The sequence below is a fragment of the Empidonax traillii genome, unplaced genomic scaffold, assembly GCF_003031625.1.
Source record: "Empidonax traillii isolate 1590-97213 ecotype Southwest subspecies unplaced genomic scaffold, ASM303162v1 scaffold62:size2133460, whole genome shotgun sequence".
In the NCBI taxonomy this organism is placed as follows: domain Eukaryota; kingdom Metazoa; phylum Chordata; class Aves; order Passeriformes; family Tyrannidae; genus Empidonax; species Empidonax traillii.
In genome coordinates this window covers 346095-359415 of record NW_020955255.1, presented here as the reverse complement: position 1 = coordinate 359415, position 13321 = coordinate 346095, and positions in this window count along the sequence as shown.

Genomic DNA, 13321 nt, shown 5'->3' with positions numbered 1-13321 from the left:
GTTGGACAAAAGTATGGGCAAACCAATTAAGTGACACTGTTTTCTGTAATTTTTTTCTACATGGGGAAGAAAGGCAACATAAGGCCCATTATTTATCCAATTCCTTTAAATGGCCTACACATTTAAGTTGTTCTGCTAAATATCTGAAACAGTGCCACGGGTTTCTTAAGAGCTGGATGTTTACTGAGGAGAAGTATTCAGGGGAATTTTACCTTGATCTGTTCTGCTACAAATCACCACAGCTCTCTTGAAAAAATGCGTAAGATTTTGATCAACTTGATGCCTAACACTTTTTCCAAAGAAAACAAACTAAGATAAACCATCCAACTTGTTCTCAGCTTCCAACCACCACTGCCCTATCTTTTTTACCATGATCTGCACAAAAGACATGAATGCCAGGAAGCTCATATTTTTATATGTGAAGTTCTTGAACAATAGCTTACATCTGCACACAAAGTAGACACAAGATCAGGCAGGTGAGCAAGCAATCATTACCACAGAAACCCTCTGGCTGCACAGGAGATCAAAGGGGAGCACAAACTCAGCAGCAGCTCTGTGTCAGCTCAAGCTTCCACCAGCTGCATGCATCCTTGAAGGAGCTCTTGTCCCCATGTTTCTGGGGAAAAGTCTGGAAAACTAGATCTAGGAGATCCCAGAATAATTGCTCTAGGATAGTAAATCTAATTTTTGTTCTCCTAATAAAGTTCAGCCTTATAACAAATAGTAGATGGAGACACAGGACAGAGCAGGTTCCTTCAGGTTAAGTAAACTCTATTAACAGATTTGTTTACCTTGACTAACCCACATCTTCTTCCAGCAGGACAGGGAGGCAGGAGCTGGTGGCAGTATTAGGGCCAGCTGACAAGGAGAGCAGGGCAGCTTCAACCTCAAGTCCCAACAGCAGTCAAGTTCACAGCAATGACGCAGGTCTGGGGGCCAAGCTTAGTGGCCAATCTAAAGGTCAGGGTCAAAACCAGATACATCCCACAGACTGCCAGACAGGTTCACGCTGACAGGACAGCTCTGTTGCCAAGCTTGGAGGTCCATACGCAGGCCAGAGCTCACATCAGCAAGAGGCACAGACCAGGAACTAGAGACCAGCAGCCCTATAGCACTCTTCAGAAAAAGGGTGGTGCTAAGGGCTGAGCTTAAATCCTGATCCATGGAGGGGGTGGGATGCCCCAGGTGAGGCTGGTTGGGGCCATTAATATCTATCAGTACCTCAGGGCACCTGGCACCTCATTTACTGTTCAATTAACTTCTGTGCACTTTTGCAGCAAAGTGGGGGCTTAGACTGTGTTATAACACATGTGTAAAAAAAATATAACACATGCTTAAAAAAACAAAAACAAAAAAACCCAAACAAACAAAAAAAAAACCAACCAAACAAAAACCCAACAAAGCAAACCCTAAGTAAGTGAAATTATTGGGAGAGATCTCTATTAAAAATACCAGCCGTGATATGAAACCTCAGAGGGGATATGAAGTTTTATTCAGTATTTCCTAGTTGAACTCAACATTCTGCTCAGGGAGCTACAGCAGTGCACAATCAAAATCTTCTCTTATTTACCACAACAGATTATTGTATTGTGTCATATTGTTGCTGGTACAGAAATTATTTAATATCAGTTTTGTAGCTGGAAATTACAGCTCTGAAATTTTCAGTATCTTTTATTCAATACACATTGAACTGCTACAATAATTGTTCCAAAATACGTGGAATTTGCCATAAAAGAACTGATCAAGATCCCACTAACATAAACCTTTTTCTTTTGCCCGTAAAGAGTAGGACTACCTGGGGATATTTTTTCCATTGCCAAAAAAGAGAATCAGATTAACGATAGTTTGGCTCATTGGGAAGGTGTATAATGTATTTTATCTTCAGTTTTTGAGAAAACCCTGTGTCAGAAACGTGTACTGTAGGTGGAATAAATTCACTGCAGTATAAAATTAGAAATCATTCTGAGATCACATGTAAAATAAACATGGTCAACAATAAGGTTGCTTTAAAAGCTATTTGATTTGTGGTGATATTCCTCTTTTAATACACTGTAGTTATTATTTTACTGATCTCAAAGATCTTGATATTTCAAAGGCTCTGATTCAAATTTTTTCCAAATATGAGGAAAAAAATCTGATGTACCACTTACACGAGCAATATGAAGTCTGCAGTGCGTGTCACTTTACAGGACAAAACAGTAGCAAGAGGAAATAAAAGCCAGTGTCAATCTTCGATGAAATTAACACAATTTAAAGCTGCTCCAGGCAAAACAGTGAAATCTGTAATTTATCAGCACTGGATAACATCACCAGGGGAATTATTTAATGATTAACTACAGTGGGCTGGAGCCTGGGGTGAGGCGTGTTGGCTGCACTTGGAGCGTGTTCTGCCTCGGAGCTGAAACGCTGTCCATCTCCATGGGACAATAAGCCCTAGCAAGGGCTGTTCCTGCATGGGACACAGCTGGGGCAAGGGAAGTATGGAGACGACCTCTTCACCAGCTTTGCGAGTGTACGAATGCTCTGGACTGGCAATGAAAGCACTGATGTACTGGAACAGCTTTAAATGCAAAACCAATAAAACCACTCACCATAGGAAGGGCAGAAGCTGCTCTGTCGCTGCTGCAGATTTTATCGCTGACCCTTGTAGAAACAAGATTTCACACCAAGTATTTTTTGCTATAAAGAACTGAAAAGGGGAAAGAGCTTCATGTTAGTATTTAACGTTGTAGTGTAAGTACTGGCAAATTACATTTCTGTGCTTCGTGGAAGCAATCTGCTTCTGTGACTAAACAGATTTTTGTGTCAGAGCTTAATGATGGGGCTCAGAGTGACCGGGGAAAGCCACGGGGAGAGGTGCCACGTTTATCAGCCTCCCACGGGGCGCAGAAACACAGCCGGCATTCCAGAGATGAAGACCAATAACCTGTCTGTACCCTCAGAAATAAGGAAAACAGGATAACTATTAAGCTACTGGAATCACAGACAGGCAAACCTGATGCAACCAAGAGCAGACAGCCTTGGGAATGATCTAATGGTTTGTGAATATATGTGCACGCAGCCCTCCTCCTTGTCCTTGTGTGTGGCTGGGACGCTCAGGTTTGGTGACCGCTGCTGTGAGTTCCCCTTCCAGCCTCTTCCTGCACATTTCACAGTGCCAGCATGGCCAGCCCAGCAGTGCAGGGTGCCTGCCACCAGCACCCTGAGGGGCCACCCATGTCCAGGCTGCTCTCAGCACCTGTTTGCTGCTGCCTTGGAACACAGTGGCCTCAGGAATTCACATAGAGGGCACACACATGGCAGAGATGTCCATCCCAGCAGTGCCACATAGCATCTGCTATTGGGGGCAGCAGGTAGGACCACTACAGACCCAAAAGGGATGAATTGCAAGCAGTGTTTGCAAAACTCAAAAAGCTGTTTGCTTTTCCGTGTGGCTGAAGTTCTCCCAGCGGAAGTCTGAGCTCCAGTCTTGGCCCTGGCTCTGTCACTGTGGTTTGGCTGCAGGGCCACCTGTTCCTGCCCAAGGATGCTGGCTTGGTCCTGGCACCTCCCCAGTCACACAGTTTTAGGATAGTGATTCTGATAGTAGGTGTGTAAAAGACTCCAACAGGATGGAGCCACAAAGCTTTGGAGCAAGTGTATTTCCTCTGCTGGGAGAAGCACTCTGTGAAGTTATGCCTCTGTGTGGCTTTCCATAGCCAATAAGCAAGGAAGACATCTAATTTGTTTTATTCTGTTTTGTAGCCTGAAGACAGTGGAAGTGTTGAAACAGAAATATCCTACATCAACTTCTCCATCATGGTAATCAAATAGTGCATGAGTTGTTCATTTAATAATGCATTTTGTTATAGAGATGCTAATATTAAGTAAAGTATCTTCATTTTTAAGTATTATAGTCATTACAAACCACTGAGATATTAGCTATGTGTTACCTCGATCATTTTGTGTCTGGGTTCTCTTCAAATTTGATATATTTATACATTCTCAAAAACAAAGCAAATTGGTGGATCCTTTGTCATCATAACTGCTGAAGAACACCAAAAAAGTTCTTGTTTCTACAGTTAACAGAACTAAGGCTGTTTCCCCAAAAGACGATTTACAGCAATATCTTTACACAGATTTTACTATTCTCCCTCTAAATCTCATTGCTGATTAACAGGTTGGGTTTTTTCCTGAAGAATATGTTGTTTTTCTAGTTCACTATTAGCCTCCACAAATGACTGTGTGATGCAGATTTGTGTCTCCAAGCCTACAGTAAATGAGAAACATTTTGTAGAATTTTCTTTTGCTCTTGAATTTTTCAACATGCACATGGGATAAGAATGTAACAAGACTCCAATAGAATTTTATAATTGGATCAAAACACAGTTCACCCACATATGAGCTGGATTGGTTGTGATAGATGTCAGGAGAAATTCTAAGGCAATACTAAAATTCTTTTATTCCATAACTGCCAAATAAAATAGTACTAAAAGCCTGTGAGCAAAAGCCTCCTGGTTTGGCTGGGTTTAAATAGGAAGAGAGTAATCAGATAGTGGATGAGGCATCAGTAAAATCAAATTATGTGAAGCCAAATGATACGATTGCTGTACCATCCTCCCTGCCTCCATTGCTATTTCAGTACTGAAGACATTAATCATGGCTAGATAATTTGCACCTTGAATCCAAACCAGGTATGGTATCCCATCTTTAGGAATAACCAAAGGCTAAGCCCCCTTTCAGCCGTGTGTAATATCTCCTTGCAGCTCATCCAGCTGCTATTAAAACCATATCAGGTCTGGTCAGCCACCCAGATGCATAACCAGCCAGAGCATGCATGTCCTTCTGGGTTATTTACTCCAAAGCTGAAATACTGACTTGCCTGCTTACAAGTAAGAGGCAATAATGTTACCTCAGGGGTCTGAGGAAACCTGAGGTGCTTGGCCCCACCAGTCTGGACTTCAGGACCCAAATGGCCCCACACTGTAAAGCAGAATTTTCCCCCTGGATCAGTCCTGCCCCACAACCAAACCTGCTGCATAGCCCCAGCCCTGGCACCAGAGCTCAGCCTCATTTCTCTGCACCATGTACTCCCAACCTTGTGCCCCACTGTGCTGTCCCACACAGTGTCATGTGTTCTGAGCCAGGGAGCTCAGGTGGGTGAGCTACAGATAACAATAACCCTTCCTACACTGGAAAGCTGGCTGCCAGGAGCTGTGCACTGAGCTGTCTGCCCAGGCACTCCAGGCACCATCTCGGAGACACTGAATTCAGCTCCAAAAGCATCGGATCAGTAAAACAGACACTGTCAAAGCGCCCCCATTTCTTCACAAAGCACAAGGAGAAGCCATCCTGGAGCACCCATGGTCTGCAATAAAACCCCTCCAAGCAGCATCCTTGGTGGAGGCCGGAGCAGTGGTAACGCAGGAGACGAGGATGAGCCCACACCGTCCTGCCGGGGGTGCGCAGCTAAAGCCCCGTCTGCTCGCATTAGCCTTTGCTCGGTGGAGATGTCGTCACCCTGACCTGCAGTCCCTCAGGAAAGCAAAGAAAAACAGGGAAGGCGAAGCAATCCCCAGCCCTGCCGAAGCCCCGATGCAGCCGATCATTGTTGTGTGCGGTGCCTGGATTTTATGTCAGTGATGCAACATAATTAATTAGATTCAGATTAGATGAGAATACATAAGACACAGTGAGACGCTACCTTCCTGCCTGTCCATCCTTAGAAGAACTGGGCACACTTTCTTTCCTTATGCATATTCCCTTAATAATATATTTGTCACAAGGATTCTTCCTACACCCATCTGGCATATAGATATTTTTCCAAATTTGTCATTTTTTATGTTCCAAAACCTATTTTACTTCAGATGCTTTCATAATGAAGCAGCAAAAGCCTGCCATAGCTTGATATATGAAGCAGAAATCACATCTGTGCCAGGCTGTTTTCTAATCAGATAAAGCACTGAATACCTGCAGTGCTTTTTCTTCTGGTCTTTGAATAGATGTACCTGAGCGACTTCCAGTGCTAGTCTAGCTTTGCATTTACAATTACTAAAAAATACCATTCTTAGTTTTAGCTTTCAGCTAATTTCAGTGCTTCTTTTAAAGCAAAAGAAAAAGCAGCATTAGAATTGCCTAGCGGTCCCCCACACAACACAAACCACGGAAAGTCATTTTGTAACTCGGGCATCAGCCCAAACACTTGTGCTTGAACTAGAGTGTACTTCTCAGGAGGGCAGTTGCCCTCGTTTCTCCTTTCAATGCTGTCATTCACACCATATAATTTAGACATCTGTTATGAGTGAGGAGTGAAGTGGGCAACAGGGTGGGGACTTCAGTGAGTTCATACCATACCCCAGACAGAAGGATAAAAAGAGTTGTGATGCCCCATTTTTCACCAGCACCTTAAGTCTGTGGTGCAAGGAACTTCACTTAACCCAAGAGAGTCATAGGGAGATGCTTCTACTTTTCTTGAGCCTTCACCTGCCCTGCTGTGGCCTGGCTCCTCGCTACTGCCTGGCTCCTTTGCGTGCACACAACCAACAGGCAAGATGGATTCTGCAGGAGGTAATTTCATCTGAAGCCACATTAACTCCCCAGACACACTGTCTGCTCCTCGTGGTACATCCCTGGAGAGGCTTCGTTGGCATAGCAGAGACAGGAAGGCTGATGGTTTGTGGCACTCCCATGTGCCAAATCCCAGGAGAGAGTTCCTCCTACTTTGAATTTCCTCTGTTCATATAAAGCAAAAGGACAATCTGAGGCATTGCTCTCAGCATAGTTCAAAACACAGTTTGAAGTGTGAATTTTTCAATATTTGAAGCATTGGCTTTTATGATTTATTTATTGATATTCCAGGACAAGCATCACAGAGTGAGGCTGGTGCCTACTCCAAATATAACAACAATCATTGAATGGATAGCAATATTTTCATAGACATTTTGTCCATTGCTATGCAGGTAAATTTTGTCTCCGTATAATAACACAAAGATACCAAGATGATAAGATCAAGCATATTGGAGAAACACTAAAAAAAACCCAACCCTGAAACAATTTGGTTCATATTGTTTCACTTCTGACAACAGTATGCACTTTATGAACAGAATCTGACTTTATAGCGGGTGTGACTCAGGCATAGGAGGTGTGCAGGGTTTGCTGTCTCTTATCCCTTGAGTCCACCTTGTAATATTGCTGGTATCCGTGTGTAACAGATAGTGTTGTGCAGTGGGCTGGAAGATAATAAATAGATGTGAGCTGATGATTTACAGGAGGGTGCTTGGAACTCCTTGAACCACTGGGGAAGGGAAACTGTGCCGGTGCGAGGTTGTGCTGTCAACCTCGCAATAGTTTTTCCTCTCTCCTGAGGGCAATTTCTCCAAGATGTAACTTGCTTCCTGCCTCATCATCTGGAAATTCACAAATCAGAGGAATTGTGGTTAATTACTAAAATGGCTGCTCCATAGATTGTTAGCTGTCAGAGCCGGGGGGGAGGGGTTTAATTGTTGTTTTCCTCTGAAAGGATTTCTTCTAAAGTGATGAAATAACTCACATTAATGAAACTTGCAAATAGGAGACTTTTGTGATTATTTCCAGTTGTTGCGAGAATTGCTTATTTAAAATGCATTGCTTTCTTAAGTGAAGAAACTTATATTTCTCCAAACATCCAGAATAAATTTAGCCCTAAAACATTCATAACAGAGGATGAATGCATATCCAGGCTAACACTGCATGTGATCTCTGATCATACAGTAGTTAAGTTATACAATCACAGTGATTTATGGTACTAAACTGTGGAGCCTCATATCTGCAGGGGTGTGGGTAAAGGGGTGGAACTCTCATCAATCAAAAGACTATACTTGTTCAGCATTTGGATAATTAAGGCAGACAATGAAAAAGCATGAAATAATATTTAAAAAAATGAAATCAGAATATCTATTTGCATAGTGTTATTAAGCAATGCAGTGCTGAGACATCTTTTCAAAAAGCTTGCCTAGAAATCCACTCATTATCTTGCAGCACTCGATATATGTGTTCTTCGTATTCATGCTGAGGGTATTTGTAGAGTAGTTATATAATACACACACTGTCTTTGACTTAAAAAAACAGGATTACAAACGATGGCTATTTTTCCAGTTTATTCCAAGACAGAGACAAAACAAGAAGGAAAAAACCCCAAAACCGTAAGCAATTTTAAAGTGCAAAATTCTAAAATTTCACTTATCCTATCGATAGTGCTTTTCTTCCAATTCACCAACACCAGGTAGAGATAGTCAGGCATAATGAGGGGCTAGCACAGGGGAACGGTAATAATCAAACAATGTTCAAAAAAAAAAAAAGTTTAATTAACTGCATATTTTGTAAAAGCCACATTTCATTACTGTTTGTTAGGAAGATGGAAGCATGCACTGGAAGCACTAATTCTAATTATTACTTCAAGTGGGAGTTTTTGGCAGAAGGTCAAGGAATAATAGAAGAATGTGTGAATCTGTGCTACAGCATAGCAGTAAGACTAATCATTTGAATACAGCCAGTTGCTTTTTCTTGGACTGTCTGTGTGCTGTTCAATGTTCTGGATGAATCTAACACAATCAGCCTGTTCTCTGGTGTATATCCACTTCCTGCTGACTCAGGGCAGCTTGCCCCTTCTGCCATTTATTAAAATGAAACATTCCTATTAAAACAACATTTTTCAGAGAGATGACCAAATAGATATTAGTAATGACATTATTAAAACTATTTTGTTTAAAATGAACTGTCACACTTGTGTGTTGCAAAGCAACACAAACAAATCTATTTCATTTAGTGAGAAATTGCTTTGAAGAGCTGGATTTCTTTCTTTCTATTAGAAGGTATTGCAGAGGGAATGTGATGTGTGCTCCAGGAAACTGCTAGCTTTTATAGCTATTAGAAAGGAGGAATATTGTTCCTAGTACTCTCCATTGCAAATAATGTATAATTCATGAATTTCATTAACATGCAAATATGATCCATGGCCTCCTATGTTTGTATCTCCTAATAATCTATTAATGGTTTTAAAAGTAAAGGGTAATAGAAACATTTTGTATGAGCAACATTTACTCATGGTTCTCTGTGTTTTTCTCTAATTGTATAGTACAAGCCTGTATAGAATTAAAACAGAAACAATGGAAATTAATTAACCTATGATTCTCAAATAAATATTTATTGAACATAAGGTCACATGCCCAATAACTTGTGATTCACTAATGAAAGACTCCATTATCATTAGATGACAACATACCTTAAAAAAAATATGCTGAGGGGATGGAAAGGTATTCATACCATAACTATTGCTTGAAATGACCCCTAGATTTGGAAATAGTACTGAAATTTCAGCTCCCCCATCAAACATGGATGGGACAAAAAAACAAAGAAAGTATAAGGTGCATCCTAAAGACTTGGACTTTTCAGTTTTCTTTGAAACAGCAGTGGATAGATAAGATTTTATAGTGATGCAACCTTGTTTAGTGTTTTAGGATCAGCTACTCTCCACTTCCATGTTCTAACTGAAACTTCAGAGCTGAAAAAATGTGAAAACCAACTCCTTGCTTTGTCAGACCAGACACACAACATTACCAGGCAGATAATTCCAGATTTTGGGTGGGTTTTTTCCAACTCTGAGCCCTTGGTGCTTGCAGGTTTGCATGCTTTGCCTCCAACTCTCTGCAGTGCCATTGCACCCCCTGTGCCCGAGTGCTGCCACTGCTGCCCTCCCCTGCACTCCCCACTCAGCAGGTACCCCAGCCCCATCACTGAGCCCCTCACCTTTCCTTCTCCCTCTCTGAAATTCCACAGGGGGGGATCTGCCAAGATAGTGATTTCACTTCCATATTTATCAGAAACCACACAAAGAGAAACAGCGCAAGACATGGGCACATCTGCTCACTGTAAAACAATACATTTAAAGTAATGACGCTGTAGGCAACAATAAACCATTTTAATCAACTAATGGAAAGAAACATCCTGTCAAGGACAGTTTTGATGATTTTCATATTATAACCCATAAGCACTGGACAGTATTTTAGACCAGGGTTGAGGACTTTTTCTCTGAGTCTGCAGAATTTTTCTGAGCATAAGGAGAAAAAATAACGCGTCGATCCCCACAGCATCTCTCTTTAATAAAAAATGTTCATCATATCACATAAATATGGGGGGAATGATGGACTTCTGAACATGTTTTAACAAATAAATATAGGGTCTTTTTTTAAAACAAATGCATACGTGATGCAAGAGCCCTTTATTTTACCCTTCCTAGGACGCTGATTTCTCAGAGAACAAATTACGTCAGGCTGGGAAACGCAGACAGGACTTCAACTCAGTGCCTTAGCTCACCCTTTAGTAGGTAACTGTGTGGCAGGCAGATCCTGACCATAAACTTGTGCCAGTGTTTAAATATTCTACCGTGATGATCTTTTTCAGGCTAACTGTGACTAAAAAGTCACTCTCTTATCCACACTCTCATATGTCACACCTCTGTTACATCCTCCTCCACTCTGAAGCATGGAAGAACACTTTGTCTCAGAAATGAGAATTGCCTGAAAGCTACATCTGTGTGAATTTGGGAAGCTGGGTGGTAGGTCCACCAGGAGAGAGGTGGTTCCGAAAAGAGCTTATATGCTATTCATATCAACCTATTTGTGTAGAAAAAAAAATTGACTTGTTTAGTAGAGGCTACCTGTCAGTATAAAAAGTCACAATCACATTCACAATGAAGATATGCCAGTTTTACACAACAAAAAAGCCTGTTGGTACATATATTTCACAGTTCGTTACAGATTTCCTTAATTAAATGAGTGTAACAAGTTGATTAGACTTGAGAAGCTCTGAGAAAAGTCAGATCCATTTATACTGAAAAGTAGGACTAAGAAATAAATTATTCACAGTTGATTAGACTAAGACAAGCATTTCTCAAACATTTCTCAATACTTCAGAAAAAGCGACATATTGAACTCTATTTTACTGTGAGGCTCAAAATGGCAATTAACAGTCCTAAGCTGCATATAAAACCCAGTATGAACCACGTTTACAAGAACATTGTGTGTGAATCAAATTACTTTATCTTTGGTTTGAAGAACTTAGAAATAATTGCCAATAAGTATTCATGTATAGGACCAGTTTTTTGAAACAAGTTATTTTAATTACTACTAGTGTCAGGAGTACGTGCTGTCGATTTTATCAGACTTAATGTGTTTAGTGAAGCTCCCTGAACTGTAGCTGATTTATTTCTGTAGAGGATGAAATATTTAATGTAACTTTATTATTCTTACTTTCTGATATTGTATTTATTTCTAAATGAAATCCCAACATTTGATGCTTTTGCCACTTTCAAGGAGAATACCTGGATGAAGTGCAGTGATGTACTACCCCCAAAAAATCTGAACATCACATATCCATGTGTTTCTGTATACCCCACTTGTAAAATAAATACCCTCTAAGCTGCTGTCCATTGCCCACACCTGGACCCCTGACACAGTCATGAGTGGGAGCCCTTCCATGCAAGAATGTGAATGGGAAAAAAGGGAGAGACAGGAAAGGTCCCTCAGAGGTGAACAGCTTGGTCCTGAAAAATTATAGAAATCCTTGATGATTTTCCTTTAGCAGCTCTTTCAGCAGTGTTTTTCTCAAACATAGAGCTGGAGAACCAAGGCCACATCCTGCCTGGCACAACATGTAGTGAGGGGTCACAGGCACAATGCCACTGCCTCCTCCCTCACAGAGGAGCAGACTCAGCTGGCCCTACACCTACAGGAGCTCTGAAGGAGTAAGGCAATAAAGGTAAAACAATGTGGCACCTCACGATAATCCATATTTTTCATCATCCAATTCCAAAGGTATTATCTTGAATATGTCAATCCCATGCGAAGGTTTTACAGATGTCTGCAAACATTCATACTTCAAGGAACACAATAGTTATGCACTTAACTGGTGTGATATAAATTAGCAGTTTCCCACTCTTCATTGCCACAATAAATCCACACAGAAAGAACTGTTGGTATATACAACAACATCAAAGAGCCTGGAATAGAAATAGTGAATTGCAGTTATAAAAATAAATTTCTATAAAGAAGAGAGGAACGAAAAGGGAGACGAATATTCTAATCTTACCTTCATCATAATCTTATTAGCATTTCTCAGTGAGTAGTTCAAGTATCAGTCTATACTCTTATGAATCTGTCTCATAAATATGTCAAGTGCAAAGTATAGTTATTTTAATAGTCTGTGTTGGTGGGCCATCATTTAATTAAGAGACAACTAGTGTATGAAATATGACACAAAAGCACCAAACTAAATGGAGAAATGTTTTACTGCAGATTTAAATCAGCGACACAGAAGTAATGATGATCTGGCCTTTGAATCCTACCTAGATTTAATTAATGCAGACCAGCGCAGACCTGTTCTTACGGGGGGGGGGGGGGGGGGGGGGGGGGGGGGGGAAAGAAGCATTAAAAATAATGATTTAAGCTATACTATGTTATTTCTAAAGACATTTGCATTATCTGCAACTTTATTATGTTATCCATAAATGTGTGTTGGTTTGTGCCTCTTAAATTAATTTAAGAAAAAAAATTTTAAAAAGCTGGAAATGCAAGTCCAGTAAAAACTGTTAAAATAGTACTTTCAGCTATCCATTTCTCCAAAATGAAGCCTTTATTAGGCTTCCTGCCTTTTTTTTCAAGGGTCTCAGAATGCTCAAATAATTCTGCTACAAAATTGTCAATATCTTTCTAAGGTTGCGATGAAAACTGTTACTTTCCATCCAAATCTGCTCTTTCTCTATCTTTTCAAAAAACGAGGGCATAGGCAGCACTGTGAGTATGCAGGATTAGATTTTTCAAGCACTGCAAAATCCTTCCTGCTATCATTTTGGTGCACGGTTTTGACTTGATAGGAGAGATTTGGCAAGATACACTGTTTTTAAGAAGCAATGCAAGAGCATATATTTTGGTGTTTAAATTCTTACTACTTATATGAGTTTAACACTATTTTAGAAAGAAAGAATCCAATAATTCCATGAAACTATTCCAGTATCTTGAACAGATCTTGCAAAATCATCGACTTGCCAACAACCTCAGCTGCACTGAAGTTGAAAGCAAGGCTTATTATTGATTTTTAAGGGCACACAAGCAGACGCTGAGATATACAGTTAAGTATATGCCTGTCTGGCTCTAGGAACTGATGCTTTGGTCAACTACAGGGACCATATTTAGACATGATTTTCATGTCTAAGACTTTGCTTTTTATTAATCTGATCCAGCAAGTACTAGCTATTGTATGTTAGCTTTCTCAATTCAAGAGGCTTCCAGCCACTTAGATTAGAATAACC